At 36.2% G+C, this 17015-nt stretch overlaps 1 protein-coding gene across 4 annotated transcripts in view; it reads right to left on the reverse strand.

The window, feature by feature from the left end:
- Positions 1-17015, reverse strand: part of CDC42BPA (CDC42 binding protein kinase alpha (DMPK-like)) — a 188274-nt gene that overhangs the window by 143880 nt on the left and 27379 nt on the right. The gene's annotated exons all lie outside the window — the stretch shown is intronic.

Here is a 17015-nt window from a genome sequence, read left to right on the forward strand (position 1 = left end):
AAAAAATCTTCTCAAATTTAAGCTGCTTCTTGAGCAGCACCATCTGTTTTCTATGGGAGATGGAGAGAATAGCTTGAAAATAATGCATAAAAGGGCAATTTAAACAATCCTCCAGAAGAGAGGCTGAATTTGCAAAATTTAGGGGCCAAGCGACATACACTCCTGAAAAAGAAATTCAGCTCTCCAATGATGACACAACTTCTGCGGCAACCTAAGAGCTAGATTCTCTAGGGTATAAGTGCAATTCACTACACCAAGCCCACGCAGGTAACAAAGTCAAATTTGATATCAAACCAGCACCACACTTAACAAAAGCAAATTTTAAGTATTAGTAATTAGCCTTGCTATTTATGTTTGGTATCCGAACGTCCCCTTTAAACAGTACACTTATTTTTTTTAATAATAAGAAAAAAAAAAATCAAAACCTTCTTCTAAAAGGTTTCTTCCTCTCACAGAAGCACCTGGATTCCTATGTAACTTAATATAATTACATAGCCAGGTGAAGATATTGATACATAAGTTAAAGAATCCTCTGAGAGAAAAGCAAATAGTAAAACAACAACAAAACGACAGCTATCTGCTCAGACCTAAGTAGAGGGCAGCCTTCAAGGAGGTGCTCTGCTTTTTAAGAGCCCAGTTGTTTTTTGAACCCAAGCACAGCGGAGGCAATTTTGAAGCACTCTAATCAGCCGTCTCCCCCTCAGCCTGTGCCATGGTCTGGGGAGTGAAGGAAATGTAAAGTTTATACCAGACACATCCAAATTTCTTGTGGCCCAGGCCCTGTTCGAGAGACAGCACCATGAGAAGAAATCAAACAGATACATTTCAACACCTTCTGGCCCTAAACTCAGCGGACAGCAACAGCCCTGATACGCTGGTAAAACAAGCAAAAAATCCTTTTGTGCAGTGTTACAACTGCTTGTCCTCTTCAGCAGAGGACATCACTGTGTTTCCACACAAGATGGGAAGTATGCCTCACCTGCTGCAGAGCTACAGGAGATGAACTGAAATTAACATCTCAGACTGTATGGGTTTTTTCAAATATAGGCTTAAAGTGTAAGTTTGAAACAGTAAGCAGAAGGTAAAGTTAACAAACAGGAAGTTAAAACAGGATCACCAGCTTTCACTGAGCTCCCAAGTTTTCAACTTAATTCTAAAGGAAGCAGCAAACGGAAGTTCAAAGCAGCATCTTTTCTTGTAATGAAATATGGCACATTTTTTCCGGACACCACAAGTACATTTCAACTTCAACATTAGTAACATATCTGTTTATTAGAGGACGTAGTACAGCTCAAACGCTGCAACAGTATGTAGTAGTCAGGAAATACAGTGTCAGCAAAGAACCTGAGAAGACTGGGTTAAAGTGGGCACAAAAGAGTAGTACAATGCCATTATGCCTAAGAGAGTCAAACAAAACTGCAATATATTAGAAGTGTAACAATGGTCACAGTGCAGAGGCATCAAAAGAACGGTTGAAACCCTTGTGCTACATCCAACTTTTAGAAGAAATCAGAAAAATAACTCAGACTCCATCCTTTTGGCTGTAAAATAACAATGCACCTTCCCAGGTTTGAGTAACTGTACAACTACAAACAATCTTACTATATCTGAAAGAAATAATTTTACTATCTACCCTTTTTTTCCCCTAGATTTAACATAAAGAGTCTGTCAGCTATGTTCTTGAAAGATTCTGAACTATTTTTGAAACTATGATCAATTTAAATACCGAAGATTGCACAGATTTTTAAAAAATGTAAATATAAATGCTCAGATATCATATACAATGATTTCCTAATTACTAGCAGCAAGTTTTAATTCATTCCAAAAACTGACCAGTAAATTAGAGAATCCTAACTAGTAAATTAACCTAAACCAACTCACTGTACAAACTGAAAATCATATTCCGCTACATGATGGCTAAAATATATGAAGCTGTGTACATAAAGCCATTGAAGGAAGAGGACCACCTTCTTCATGCGTGAAGTCTCATATGCTCTACTCACTATCTGAACTAAAAGAAAAAATACCTCACGGAAGGAACACAGTGAAAATGACCTTATGAAAAAATTTTTCTCAGAAACCACAAAAAGGTTTTTTGGCTTTGTTTTATCTTGGTGTGTTTTTGTTTCCTCCCCAGGAACTAAACTCTATCTTCCATCTTTGAAACACTACAGTGGTTTGAAGCTTTAGTAAAGCATGAAAGAGATTTAAGGAAGCATTCATGATGGATGTCACCGGATGCATCCAAGAGCATTACAGCATATCATCTGCATGTTCTGCCATTTCTCCTACTACCTAACATCGGGTAGAAAGGAGACAAAGTTACCATCACTTACTGGGGTTATGCAGGTTTATAGGGCGATTTGTTTAATTCTTTCCCCAATTCTTTCCTTATCAAATGTAGGTAGCAGATAAAAATCTACTCCTGAATCCTGCTTCTGTGCCTCCAGGAAAAGGAAATCTCACTTTGTTCCCCACCCCATAAACTCTGAAGTACACATGGCAGAGTAAACACATTTTTGCCCCATGAGTAGTAATTTCTTTCACTGCTGCAAGAAACAAACATTTTGTACTCATTCAAATCAGCAGTGAACCCTTTATCGTTTTGCACGTGGGGAAAATAATTATTTCCTGACCAGTTTTATTTGGGAAATACTTTAAATGCCATATATATTTGTGTACATGCACACAAATTTGTTGTCAAGATTACAGGCCTGCATTTTTCAAAACCAGAGAGCAAGGTGGCAGCCAACATACAGTTCTCACCATGATATTCTCAACAGAACCCCCCCACACATAGCTAAGCACAGCCTGTACACAAATTTTAAACTGTCATTTTGAGACCACATTTTGACTTATGAAAATAACACACTGAAATAGATAAATGGATGAAAACATTTAAGCAAATAAGTGAACAATTTTAAAAGAAAAATATGGATGCTTTTCATTTTAAAAGGACCTTACCACACTAAACAGCAAACCTACGTTGCAAGGGAAATCTTACCTATTTCTCCTCTTTTGGGGGAGAGATTTTAAAATATACATATACTGTTGAGTTTATATCATAAAGATATTATTTTCCTGAAATAAAAGTATATTCACTCAACTCAGTTGTTCACTGGAACAAAGTCACAAGATAAAAGACAAAGACAATAAAGGGGAAGAAAAAACTGTTTCCCATTGAAAAAAAATGAGCCATCTCTGACATGAAGCATGAGGTCTTGTTGAGTAGGTTATGTAAGAGACAGGATTTCTTCTTGAAATCTTCTGATGTAACACATAACGCCAGTATAACCATTTCCTTTCTTTCATAAGACAAGACCATCACTCTACATTTTTGAAAACTAAGTAAAGACACTATAGAAATCAGATAGCCATTATTTAATCAATAATATTAGGGGACTGTATTTACACGATTGGTCTTATTTCCTCCCAGAGGAAATAAGAAAGCCATCTAAAAGATGATTCAATTTCTTCATTCCTTTTCTGTCTTCTAGTCAGTGGCTTCTGCTACTCTCTCCTTTTCAAAGTCACCTTTTTTTTTCCCCCCTCCATTTAAAAGCGAAGAAGTACCTGACAGCAAACATAACTAGGCTAGGTAGCAACCAAGGTGGCAAAATCGGTAACTGCACTATTCTCCAGTCCTGCACAGGACCGCTGTTCCTATTTATATGACTGTGCGTGCACACACAAAGAGTAAACACAGCTTTCACATTTTGCTTTGTAAGAGATGAAGCCACTTTCCTTGCTTCTAGCTCAACTTCTTAAATAGCAGTATCTTCTTCATACAAAAGCAAATGCTACTTGTCACATCAACATTTGTTCTAATGATATGCATTTAAAAAAACATTAGTCTAACAAGAGTCTCGAATGAAACATACTAATGATTTCTAGTGGCTCTTTAAGCATATTGCCAAACATTCAGGACAGATAATCCATCAAGATTTTTATTTACATCTTGATCTTTTTTGTACAATGTTTTAATCTGTAACTCATTACACAAAATAAACAAGACAAATAATAAAGTATCAATTTAACCTTTAAAGATATAAAAACAAGTTAGAGTGACAATAGATAATAAAAATAAATGGATATCTAAGAGATAAATTATAAAGTGCTAGCAGTCCTGTTAGTACACTAGAGAAACATATAAATGCTTTTAGTATTGGCTGTAAACAAAAGTTACAAAAAGGTTAAGATGAAACACTATTTTCAATTACTTTTTCAAAAATTAGTCTCTCTCCTCTAATCACAAAGAATATTATACTTTAAACACCCCAAATTCATATACTATAGATCTTTTACCTCAGAAAAAAAAAATTCTCCCAGAGTGCTCTCCCCAGCTACAACCTTAGCACTAAGAAGCCCCTCTCCTACATGGTTGAAATAAAGCAAGTGTCACTTCAAATGTAAAATATTTTGCAAAAAAAGAGACTACACAGCACCAGCTCTATGAACATTTTTCCCCTTTCTCTCTCAAATTTTCAAACCAACCTTGACAGAGGGATTTCCCCGAAAAGAACACTCTTGTACATAATGTAAACCAGCTTTTCTCAGTCCTGCTGGTAAGCAACACTGTGGAGTACCTTCAGACCAGAAAAAAAGAACAAACAAGCCTCCACTAAGGAGTTATCTATTCTTCTGCGAGAATGTGAAAAACTGTGGAAAATGGCTTTTTCTGGTCTATTTAAATTCTGCTATGCTGTCCTAGGGGAAAATACAAATAAAACATTTTCCTTGACCTAGAGGCAGCAAAAAGACAATGGGTTTTTCTGCCCAGTGTCACTCTTAACTAAAGATGGCAGAACTTCCGTACAGCTTCAGGAAAAGCTCGTGGAGCATCTTTTTTACTTCCTTTTATAGAATTAGTCATCATCAAGTGAAATTTTATTTGGAAGAAACGTTGCTTATTACATAGTTCTCTAGAATAACCTTTCTTGCCCCAAAGGAAGTTGATGACAATAAACCCACACTTCATAACGGCTGCAATACTCACGCAAAATAACCATATGTGAACACACAAAATATTACACGAGACAAAAATTAAAAAACACTCTTTAGCCGATAAGTTCTTATCAGTCTAAGCTAGCTTACAACTCATACCTGCATGAACACAACTATTTATGGGAAAGTTTCTCAGAACTCTACATATCCAACCAATCAAATGAGCACCAAATCACAGATACACATGGAGACACCATTAGGTTTGGTAAATAACCAAAATTACTATTTAATGAAAACATCAATATCAACTGGCTATTACATTGTGTTATACCAATAAACCAGAACAAATGCATACACGTACTTTTGCCCCATGTAAAATTAGAGGATACCTGCCACAAAATCACTCTAGTAGTGTACAAACTAGAGCTGTCTATGTTTGGATTTCCCACCACTGCACTACAGCATCAGACAAACCCTAGCCATGGAGGTACACTACCATGCAAGAAAACCCAGAAGCTGCTAGAAATCCAGCTTGATGGCCTACATTCAGCTCTCTGTATACACCAGGTATTCAAAAGTCAGCATATAAATAAAAGATAATTTAGCTTTTTGTGCTTATGTGTCTAAATTAAGAGTCTGTCTGTTACAGGCAATGATGTAGTAATACTCAAGGAGAACAGAGTACCAGAAGTGATCTAGCCACAACAGCACAGAGCTGTTCTCCCCCTAACATCAGTGCAGATGTACTGCTGGATGAACCTGGTAGCACAGGATACTCTGCTGTATCTTGTAGCATAGATACTCTACTTTCTCCTTACATGACCTCTTCTGTTTGTAGCTCTTTTTCTTGCTTCTAAAGCTAGGCAGTTCCTCCATAAATCTCTCCATGGTTCTTACTCTTCCTTAATATAACATGATCACTGTGCAAACAGCTTCATTTTGCCCAGCGTCTACCCTCATATTATTTTCATTTGGCAATCATATTAGCTGGACTTTGATAAGAGAATTTAAACACCCATTTGTTAAGACAGCCTGATTCAGTTAGGAGAAACAGCCATTTACTTTTGTCAACAACAGGTCAGCCTGAGGCAAATACAAAGTTTAACCAAAACAGTTAATGTTTGCAATGCAACCTGCAAAAATTTCATTTAGGGTTCCCTCTGAAAGCAGCAATTTGACCTCCCTACAGCCATCTGAAGTGTATATTCAGAACGGAGCAACACTTAAAAGGACTGGGGAGAAGCTCCTGTTATACCTCAAGACCACTGCAAACTCATTTTAAATTAGTTTAATACATACATACATCAAGGATTTAAACTACTCAAAAAGTTGCTCAAGATTGAAATACAAATGCTTTAATTGCTTGTTTCTTGGGGTTTCTTAATTATAATGTGAATGACCCCATGAAAGAATACTTCCAATAGGATGTTATTCCTTGGTTATTGTGAGGACTTCCCAGCTTCCTTCCTGCACACTATAAGATCTCATGATTAAAGTTGGGTGGTTGACCTGGAAAATTCTGCCTCATGTGATAAGACATTAAATTTCAAAAAGACACAATAGCTAAGCACACAAGCCTTCTTTCAAGAAACACAAAGAACACAGAACTCTTTCAATAGGCTTTATTGCTGTATTAATAGTTGAAATGCAGAGCAGCCGAGGGAGCAAAGCTCTCTTTTCCTCATTTGAACTCATTCAACTGGCACAGGACCCCTTTCCCACTCTCCCAATCCCTTGGGTCCCTACAAATCAAGACCAAAACAGGACCCAGCTGTCTCAGCTTGTTGTTCAAGCCCATTCAATTACAGCTGGAAGGCGGAATATTTCCTGGCCAAACTTTCCTCTGGGATACTTACTCATGTGAACAAAACATACAGACTGATCAGGTACATTCAGCCCCTGCAGAGTATTAGACTTGTTAAACACACTTCCCACACTCTGAAGAAAGTGCTTAAGTAGTTACAACTTTAATTAAGCACTAGCAAATGAATTAGCATAAAAAACATTAACAGCAAGGAAATCATAAAGATGTAGTTGTCCTGACCACCAATGAGGATGAGAGGATCTTTCTGCTGCTCAAAGGCCTGCAAATCAGATTCTATAATCAAGATACAGATTACAGATATTCTATTTGACTACCCTAAGCTTGTGATTGCATGCGCGAGACGAACAGCCATTAGAGAATATACACACACAAAGCAGTTGTGTTAAATTTGGGGATTTCAGTGGGGAATATTTCTTTGAACTTCAAAAATGTTGCCGCTTTTATGTTTGCTAGTGTTTTGTCACAAAATTTAAGAATATCTACAATGGTCCAGAGCTACACATGCCACAGAGTGAAGTCATCAGAATGTCATCTCTATTTGTCTGTGAACATACAAAAGAATATTATCCAAAACCAAGCTAAACAACAGAAATATTTGAAAAAAACATTTCCAACTACAGAATAATTCCAGTTATTTGAGTCAAAATGAAGAGGGAAAATTCAGTCCTTACCAACTTACTCCTATCTACAGACTGCTCTGAGTGCTCACTGAGTTGGAGATTGCTCCTACAAACATTCTTCAATTCAGTTTCATTTCAGTCATGACCAAAAATTCCTGAAGCAGAGAACAAAGGTCACAGGTACACAATTTCTCTTCCCTCTCTTCCTTCCATCAGCAGGTCAGGTAAGTCTTCTAACTCGCTAGTCTTTGACCTCTGGATTTTAAGGTCTTTGGGGCCTGCAAGAGTTCACCAGTAACTGAAACACACAGATACCACAAACTTAAATGTTCTGTACAGAAGTCCACCTTTCCAATGGATTTTCTTTTTAAGTCAAAAAGATAGAAAGCTAGTCTTAAGGGATTCCAAATGTTTATATTACCTCTATAATAAAAACTTTTTCAAAACCTCTAATCAGACATTCCATTTACTGTCATTACTTTAATATTTGTGTTACTAAAGCACCTGTTAAAAGAAGTGGCTTTGCAAAATACTACAGCTTTCCCTTGCACTCATTCAATACTTTATCTTCATAATGATTTGTTAAGGCATATTGATAAGAACTGTAGCATAGCAGAAAAATAATGCCACTTCTGAGAACAGCATAGTAAATACTTAGTAGAAAGTCTTCAGGGGTCAAAACTGATTCTCCTATGGAAGTTCATAACAGTTATTCACTAACTATCTTTCTGAAGTGCTCAGAAACATAAAAATAAAAAAAAAATCACCAACAAAAAACCACAACCAACAACCACACAACAACAAAAAAAACACAGATCAGGAAATCCAAACAATGATAGCAGTAAAAAGCCTCCAGCCACGCTTTTGTTTGAACTGTCTACAGCCTATTCACAATAATTGATACCAGACAAATCCTATAATTATGCTGTAATACACTACTACATACAACATTTTGTCCTAAAAATTACAACAAAACAAGAATATTTGAAATAAGTACATTCAGAAATATGTCCATTCCAGATGTGCACTGACATTAAGACTCAATTACAGTTTGAAACATCAGCTGTATTAACCAAAATGTTCCATGCTTTCTTTGTGTCTAGCATTCATTTTCCTTTATAATATCCTCTTGGAATACTGATTAGCTTGGTTAGCTTTTATGCTAATGAAGATACTTGAACAAATAAAAGCTGCGCAACACTGAATCAAGCTCAGAAGATTCAGCTTTGCATTGATCTGCCAGTATCACTTTGCCAGAACTAGTAAAGAGTGGTCACCTCTGCCAAAGAGTTGTTCCACACTTTGTCGGAAGATCACCAATACAGAATCCCATAACACACAATTTGCACCGATTCCCCCACTGAAACTTCTCCTATTGCAATCTGCTCTGTAACACAACTCTCCAATGTCCCTAGTATGATGTCTGGAAGAGCTTCAAGGGATGAGTCGTACACTGATGAGTTGCCACGTTATTTGCTTGCTTTACAAATAAGATTTTTAATAAATTGAGAAAAATATGATTATTAATAAAGGAAATCAGAATTGATTAAGCACATTACATTTGTCACCTCATGTACATTACAACTTAGTACCTCAACAACATACCCCTTTAAAAGGCCTCAGAATAATGTAACATTTGAAATAATAATTTATGTGTATATAGCACCCAGTAAGGAGCAAAAATGATTCATTAGCTCTGCAGCAGACAAAAAAGAAATATCAAATTAGTTACACTGCTCTCAGTAAATAACAGCTGCAGTCTTTTAAAAAACAGTCAGCTGGTATTAAAATTAGAGACAAATGCTGCTCCTGCAGACCATAATGGGCATTACTCCTCAAAGGCTCTAAACAAGAGCCATTTGATCAACAGTGAAATAGATTTCAGAAGCCAAAGCAGCTTTAATTTCTGTGGCAGCTTCTGTAGGACTCTACACATTCTTCTTGTTTACTGCTGAACATCTCTTTTTACCCATCTCCCAGCCTTCCTTTTTATCTGTACAGTTAGAAAGGATCAGGATGACAACTTGTTTATTACAACTGCACAAGTGCTACAGCCTAGTTATATATTTAACAACATTATTTCCTGTAAAATGTGTTAAATAACTCCAACCATGTTGTTACATCTTTTAAATGTTTTAGCAAGCTTCTAACAAGTATTTTTGTGAAAGGCAATACTTTCTTCTACTGTCAATGAGAACCTCAGTCTGTAGTCCACACATTACAGTGTCTTTTATGTTAACGTATTGAACGTGCCCACAACTGGACCCTCAGTTCTTCGACAAGGGCCCCAAAAGCTCACAAAAACTGTTCGCATTAGAAATTCAATTAACATCAGTACTGTGTGTTCTAGGTAAGAAAGAGATTAAGTTTAGCACCTACATCATACTCCATGATCAGTGCACCCATTTTTAAGTCAGACAATAGTATGTATCCATGTATCCGATCACGAAATCCAGTTATCACTGAATGAGTTACACAAGTTCTACCTAGAGCTTGGCCCTCAAGATTTTATAGCTCTAGCAGAAATCTTGAGATTTCACTCATTTAAAAATCTTTTACGTTTATAGTCATATATAAGGAAAGGCCTCACAACTTTAAGTAGAATTTGGGATAGCCCCAGAAAGTCATGTTTTAACTGAAAAGTCGGCTCTCTTGCAATTGTGTTTTACATAACTAAATACCCCCATTATCTGGAGACAGCTGAATTTCTCGTTAGATCAAGCACAAATTAAGTAACACTAATACAGCACAGAACAAAACAGTCTTAATGTCAAATAAAGGGCCAAGGCGCAAGAGTGACAAGTTAAAAGTTTAGCTGGTTTCCTTCTGAAATGCATCTGCTTTCCCACAAAGCAGAGAAACAAGAAAACACACTAATAAAAATGGCACAAGGCTATTAAACACAAAGGAACCATCCCCTGGCTCACTACTGCCTGAGCAGCAGTGCTATGCCACAACAGCCAGGAGAGGATCTTTTGCCTGTCCCTTGCCACTCTTTTCCAGGTTGCTCTCCCGACCTCCGAAACTTGTACCTCAGCAATGCCAATGGGACAATCTACCTCCCAGGAGAGCCAGCAGTAGAGCTCATACTACCTTTGCCTTTCTGGTAGCTATCATAGTACTTTAACAGGAACCCACATATAAAGATAGTTGCACTGGTGGAATCAAGGACTGAGACAGCACAACATTACCTTTTCAGTAGTTCTGGGTAATCGTCACGTTACTATCAAATGCAACAGCTTAGAGCTGCTTCTAGGAGACAAAAAACCCGCATAACTTCCAACCACCTTCAACTTGTATTTTAAACTCCGATTCAACTGATGATTGCAAACAATGAAAGACAATCCTTCACACCTTCTGCAAATATCAAACAACTCATTTGCAAGGGGAACATTGATAAGGAGATCTGGCAAGTTAGAGTAAAATCAAGTATAAAGTCTGTGGGATAGCACATTTATTTGCAGACTGGACTGACACAAGCAAACAAAACCAATTAAAAGGCTACTCCTGGAAGAAAGAGCTCTTGCTACCTTTGCCAACAAAGAGGCAGCAGAGGGGAAATGAATAATTTTAAAGAAGTGAAGAGCAAAAAGGAAAACTTCCTGAATATCTCACTACACAAGGACTTGGAAATGAATTATTTTTATACTAAGAAAAATATTCAAATGTATGTAACAGTTGCAAAGCCTTAAATACTGTTATCTCAAGCACATTTAAATATGAAACAAGGTAACATTATGTAGATTTGTTCTGTAGAGCAGTTCACAAATACTGCTCTTTTTACCTTCAAAATAGTAAATACCTACTACAACTTAGTGGAGAAAACCACCACAAAAACCCCTACATTTTAAAATTTTTACATGGCCAAAAGATCAGTTAGTAATATTTTAATAATAGATTATAATATAATATTATTATATATGTTATAATATATTATAATCTGCAGGGGAGTTGGACTAGACGATCTCTAGAGGTCCCTTCCAACTCTGAAGATTCTGTGATTCTGAATGGTACAGATATTTATATCAATATATTATTTTATTGCAGGCAGTGACACTTTTTTTAAATGAAAAATTTCTCAGTAGTTCTCAGTAACAAAAAATTGTTTCTCTTCTAATACCCCCCCTTCCCTCTGATAGATTTTTCATCTTAACTGGTGTGCACAGAGTCTGGAACACTGAAATACAAGTTCCATTTTATACTGGTATTAAAATCATAGAATCATAGAAATCATTCAATATAATTTCTGTCAAGCATGTGCATCTGTGTAAGAGCTTCTTTAACCCTTACTTGTTTTTCCTACTAAGTACCACGGCAACTTTATTTATTCATTTTTAGAATTCAAGCATTAAAATATGTACGTACTACAGTATCAATGATGTATACCGAAAAGGAATTGACTTCACAGTGAAAACGTTTGATCTACTATTTTTATACATATGCAGAAAGGTAGAAGACAAAAAAACCCTAAGCATCTGGAACATCACAGCTTGATTTGATAATGTTATTTTTTCCATAAATATTACTCCAAGTTTAGTAACAGCCTGATTTTGAAAGTTTTCTGAAGTAAGAGTCTTTCCACATTTTCCAGTAGCCTTTATAATATTATTATATATGTTATAATATATTATAATCTGCAGGGGAGTTGGACTAGACGATCTCTAGAGGTCCCTTCCAACTCTGAAGATTCTGTGATTCTGAATGGTACAGATATTTATATCAATATATTATTTTATTGCAGGCAGTGACACTTTTTTTAAATGAAAAATTTCTCAGTAGTTCTCAGTAACAAAAAATTGTTTCTCTTCTAATACCCCCCCTTCCCTCTGATAGATTTTTCATCTTAACTGGTGTGCACAGAGTCTGGAACACTGAAATACAAGTTCCATTTTATACTGGTATTAAAATCATAGAATCATAGAAATCATTCAATATAATTTCTGTCAAGCATGTGCATCTGTGTAAGAGCTTCTTTAACCCTTACCTGTTTTTCCTACTAAGTACCACGGCAACTTTATTTATTCATTTTTAGAATTCAAGCATTAAAATATGTACGTACTACAGTATCAATGATGTATACCGAAAAGGAATTGACTTCACAGTGAAAACGTTTGATCTACTATTTTTATACATATGCAGAAAGGTAGAAGACAAAAAAACCCTAAGCATCTGGAACATCACAGCTTGATTTGATAATGTTATTTTTTCCATAAATATTACTCCAAGTTTAGTAACAGCCTGATTTTGAAAGTTTTCTGAAGTAAGAGTCTTTCCACATTTTCCAGTAGCCTTTACATCAGACAAAAAAAAATTAAATTAGAAAAAACTTAACATGCAAAAGATACTCAACAGCTAATTCAGTATTAAATCACAGAGATAATTATTTGATTCTTCCACATACTGAGAAGAGAACAATCTTAATTCCCCCTGGGAACTAAGAGTTTAAAACATTTCTGGAGGGTACCAGAAATTTACAGAACTGTGCCTTCAAATTCTAACCAAGTACCAAAGCATGCAGATGGCTTTTTTTTTTTTAAATACACAAATATGTATATGTAGCTATATGTTTGTGTCTATATACACACCTATACACACATACATACATATACTAATATAGCATACATATATTTACATAGAATAATTGAATAAAATGAATTAAAATTAAATACTACTTAGAGATTCTGCAGGTCCTTAGTCATACGATTTTATTAAGAGCTGTGTATTGCATAATTAGGTACAACTTTACTGCACAAGTTCGGGCACTGCCTACAGATTTTCACCAGTTAGAAAGAATGTCTGCAATATGGACACGTCCTTCACTTAATTGGTGAATCTGATTTTTGGTATTTACTTTCATTTCCCAAGCACTCAATTTGGAAAAAAAAAAAATTAAAACATTGCCACCACTAAATAGTGTCTAATATTGGGGACATGCTTGTCGCACAGTAATCTCACATACTCTACTCCTTAACATAATACAATAGAAAATATTTAATTCTGGAATTTAAAATCCTGAAGCCTTAGTTGATGCTGGTAAATCAGCTGAAGCTATACTTTCAACAGAATAGACTCCATTTGCTTGAAGCAAGCAAGCGTCTTTCTCATTAACATGTAGAAATATACTAATTTCCTTACTAACCATATAGTTTACGATGTATACTATAGAGTAGTGATTTACTAATTACTTGTGCTGCTGCATTCTACACCACCAACAGGCTTACCCTCAATACTAAGCCTTAAAGGAAAATTATCTGCTTTCTTCAAACAAACTTATGTTGAATGTTGCAAAGCAGACTATCTTCCAAAAAATTACTTACCATATTTGGTCATCTACTTTAAGCTAATCACAAGAGAAAAATAAGCTTCTTTGAACAGAATGTTAGGTTACACATAGTATTTTACAGCAGCTAGTAATTAACTTTTATTGATTTATAAATTGCTACTGTGCAAATGTTGTTGTGAGGAAAACTGCTCACACTGCTATAGTTTCACATTTTCCACGTGTACGCACTATATAGAGGTACTTTTAAACTAGCATTATTTTCACACTCAGGTGCTTGTACTAATTTAACTTGATCAGGAGAGTTAAGGTTCTATAATGCACGCATGAATAATCAAAGCCAAAGGCAATTTCTCCAACCTTGTTTGGAAAAAAATTTTCTTTCATCTTTCACTACTGCACAAATGCAATACTCACTTAATTTGAATTTAGGATAAAATTTAACTTAAAAAGAAAGACGAAATGCTTCTCTAAAGCTAGAGAGGTCCTGTAGGTTTCCAGCCCACTTATCGCAGTACAAAGATTACACTATGAACTGAAAATATAAAAATGCATTCAACAGCTTTATTAACATATAAGTCAACATGCTCTCAGTCTCTTGATCCAAAGTATTTTACTGTACTAAATACTAAAATACATTTTATCCTAAAAAGTGCTGCAGAAAGTTTCTCTTGATTTTAGATATCTCCTGTTTACGCTTTTTTCCCCCTCAAGTCAACTGTTACTTGAGTATAGACGGGAATAAACATTTATTTTCAGATTGTTTGGATGTAATCTTCAAAACACTCACTCACTCAGTATACTGGAACAGATCAGCAAATCTGTTTTAGGAATTTATCACAGACCTCATCCCTTGTATAGCCAAGAACTCCTCGCTGTTTACTCTGCCTGCTCTCCACACCCACATCTACAGTATATGAACATCTTCTGCAATGTTGCTACAGATAGTCACTCTGTCTTTCCAAGGAATGATTTATCTTCCCTGCACCGGAGTTTTCATCACTTTTACTCCTTTCCTCCACTTTCACTTGACCTGCAATTGCTATGAGGAAAAAGGTGTTTCCTCTTTGACTAAATATTGTTTTGATACAATCCAATTGTAATTATATCTTTATTTCTGATATAAATGAAGGAAAAAGAAGTACAAAACTTCATTTTCTTACCCTGCTATGGGTTTTTAAAGCTATAAAATTTTGGGAGTATGTCACAGCAATTAAAAGGCCTGGGAAATACAGTGTAGATAACAATTCTAGCTGTGCAAAGAGGCCATTTCAAGCAGATAGTATGGATCGGAAGGAAGTGTTCTTATATAACCTTTTCCTCACTACCTGTTCTGGAGTTTGGATATTCCACCCTCCATACTTGTACAGTATTATTGCTTCTATGTTTACATACTGTGCATTAATAAGTCCTTAGAGGAAAAAGGAAAAAAAAACAAATAAATTGCTTCAGTTCAAATACTAGGCCAGATCTCCAGCTGAAATAAACCAGCTAGGTTTCATCCATTTCCGAATCTCACACAGCTCACACTCAGCGATCTCCTTTAAAGGTCACTATGGTCAAGGTGGGGTTTCTTTGCTGGGTTATGTTTAAGTCCGCCTATGACCACACAGTGTATTTTATGATTAAATTAGAATAGTCTTAAAACTTCTCTGAAGTACTTACACAAAGCGGAGCTAACTCTGCAAAGCTTTAAGTTTTGCTGGATGACAGGAATTCATGTAGCTATTTTGTCACTTAGAACCGCATATAATCAAACACCAATTTCTCCACTTCCCCCCAACAATCTTTAGATTTTGCACAGACAATAGAATAAAAACATAGCTCAAGTGAGATGTTATGAAAACATCCCTAACCTTTGTTGTGAAAAAAGTTCAAAGAAGTTTTCCCAAAAGACAAATCTAGACTACTCTTCCAGCTAAGTTTCATGGGCACTCTCTGATGACCCAAGCAGGCTGGCAGCAGAGCCACCCACATTCCCACCTCCGGCCCAGACTTCTGAACCGGACAATCAGTCATCACAAATCCGTTCACAAACAGCATGCTTCTTCCCCAAATTTATTACTGATGACAACAAAAACTTAATACATCACAGAATGTTCTTGATGCTTCAAGTGGAGAAGGAAATTAAACGAATTCAGTCCAGATTCTGCAAAGTAATTTTCAATCATCTTTTAACTACTTTTTTTTTAAATCCTACTGCTACTCATTCCAAAAGACCACTTTCCACAAGTTATTCCAGACAATCTTCAGATATTATCAACCTCTTCAGTTAATTTCCATTATTTCAGCTTTAAGTTTCATTTTAAGATCCAGCGAGAAACATATTTGAGATACATATGCTTAGCTCAAAACAGGAAGAGCACACTAACATTGTTAGTATCAGTTCGAACAAACAAATAATTTGTCATGCCTGCTGGTACAGCACATAAGTTTGAGGTCAACAGTTCTACCAATAATACTTTTGTGGGATCTACTGAACACTCTCTGTACTAATTTGTAATAGAGAGAGAAAAAAGTTACAGGAACAGAAATTAAAAAAAAAAACAAAACAAAAACAACAAAAACCCACACACACAAAACCAGACCTGAAATCCCTATTAAATCAACATTCCCCAAACTACTGGCGTAGTATTCCTATCCCAATTTGTCTCTACTGTTACTGCTTCCTCCCCCTCTTTTCAAGTCTCCATATTACTTCCCAGAGGGCACATGTCCTCAGGGGGCTTTTGTAGGTATATTCTAACAACCCAAACTGAAGAACACCACTACAGCTAAGCAAATCTTGCTCAACAGCTAAGGATCAATACCTACTCCTGCACCACTTCATGACATATGACAGCAACACAGAAGCTTGGGTTCCTGGCCAGGTTGAGCAACCCCAGCAACATACAGCTCCAAGGCTGCACACATCCAGTGAGTACACAGCCAGAAGCAATGTCAGACGGTTGTTGCCCAGAGTGCAGGAGTTAGGACTACACACTTCAAGGCTATCAGTACACCTCAGCAGGGACATCCATCTCAGCATTTCCTGCCTCTTCTTCCCCACTGTGCTTGGTTTTCAAGCCACCTTCACTTCTTGCCAGTAAGGCATGCATCTGTTTGGGAACACTAGCAGCTTGCCATCTTTAGCATTCTGGTTACCACAGTAATCCCCTTTCGTAAGAGCTGTCAGGTCAGGGTAACACCACACACACTCTCTACAAGGCCAGGAGATATGTTCTTAAAACATTTCATCCTTCCTTTGCCATTTTATCTTTGGGATACATTTATTTCCCAAATTTATAAATTAAAAAAGGCCTAACGGTAACAGTATATGCAAGGAAGAAAGCAAATGCATTTAGAT

The sequence above is a fragment of the Charadrius vociferus genome, unplaced genomic scaffold, assembly GCF_000708025.1.
Source record: "Charadrius vociferus isolate BGI_N301 unplaced genomic scaffold, ASM70802v2 scaffold610, whole genome shotgun sequence".
Classification (NCBI taxonomy): domain Eukaryota; kingdom Metazoa; phylum Chordata; class Aves; order Charadriiformes; family Charadriidae; genus Charadrius; species Charadrius vociferus.